Source organism: Aplysia californica, unplaced genomic scaffold (genome assembly GCF_000002075.1).
Source record: "Aplysia californica isolate F4 #8 unplaced genomic scaffold, AplCal3.0 scaffold00496, whole genome shotgun sequence".
NCBI classification, from domain to species: domain Eukaryota; kingdom Metazoa; phylum Mollusca; class Gastropoda; order Aplysiida; family Aplysiidae; genus Aplysia; species Aplysia californica.
This window is the reverse complement of record NW_004797766.1, coordinates 249,082-250,451: the sequence shown is the minus strand read 5'-3', so window position 1 is coordinate 250,451 and position 1,370 is coordinate 249,082. Positions and strand designations below refer to the sequence as shown.

The 1,370-nt window shown below is 39.0% G+C and overlaps 1 protein-coding gene across 1 annotated transcript in view; it reads right to left on the bottom strand.

The window, feature by feature from the left end:
- Positions 1-1,370, bottom strand: part of LOC101852566 — a gene marked incomplete in the record, with an annotated part of 59,417 nt that overhangs the window by 42,994 nt on the left and 15,053 nt on the right.

Here is a 1,370-nt window from a genome sequence, read left to right as displayed (position 1 = left end):
ATGTTGAATTGTGCTTTTTGTGTAGCCTTTATGACAATATCTTTCTCACTTTTTCTGTTTAAAAAAAAATGTACGACACTTTTTGCGGCCCAATGCTCAATTTCGGTCGTCAGTTTATGTTATTACTTTAAAAGAAATCTTTGCAATTTACTCGGGTGAGCATGAGAAGTGGCACTCATTGTACTCTTTAACATGGAATGCATGAGGCAAATCTCCGCATAATAAACGTTGTCACCTATGCAAAAAGATCTAGTTGACAAATTTAAACAACTGAAAAAAGGTAACAAGGAAAACGATAATCCTCTTTATCCAGTACAGTGGTAATAAACATGACGAGTTAAGTCATCTAAATCAGCAACTAGGACAAGCATAAACCTTCATGATGCACACGTGGAAACCGGAATTTTACTCGGAAAATGAAACATACATGTGTAGTACTGTAATAATAATGAACAAAGTCCAAGAAGGGCTGCGCAGACAAAAAGTCAGAATTGTTCAAGTTTATAAAGCATGGAGTGAAAGAGATGATCCCCCCCTCCTCCTTAAAAAGCCTAAGACAACAAGGTAGACTGCAACAACAGCAAAAAACAACAACAACAAAACAAACAAACACATAAATAAAAAATTATACCCCACCCTTCCACGCCCATGACAACAAAGGATGCTGGTTCCAATTCACACCCAGCTGAAGAGGAGAACTTGGTAAAAAAAAAATGCCCTCCCAACTGAGACAACAACTTCATTCAAGAAACTGAACCATCATGAGTCCGGGAGCCTAACCATTCAGCTACCCACGTCATAGACGGAATAATGTGCTATGTTCAAACAATATGGTGAAAAGGGTATGAATAAAAGGAGGAATACCTTTGGAATTCTATGTTTACCAAATTAAAAGGTTCAGTCTCAAATATTTCAGAAAACAGAATAATAAAATGCTGAGAGTATAATGTGACATACCAATACGTCTTTAGCCAAAGAAATGGGTTCACAGGGCTTTTCAGCTTCGTCACTTCGCGACTCCAGTGCTTTCGTGTCGTACATCCATTTTTAGTAACAGTGAAAACAGTTCATTACAAAGATGAGCTTAAGAAGATGTCACAATTTCACTGTTTTAAAAAAAATGGAGATACGTCAAGAAAGCACTGAGGTCGCGACTTGTCTATGCCATAACGCTATTTCACCAGTGTCTGTGACGTAGCGCTTAGGCGTTTGACCGTTGCATGAAAAAGAACTGAGTTTTACTTCCGCGTTGGGAGAATTTCAATCGAGTACCGCCGTCTTTCTGCTGGGACGTTGTATCTCTTTCGGGTTTGTCCTAATAAGCAGGAAGCCCGCCTTCTAAACGATTTAAATTGAGGCAACTGGGGGGG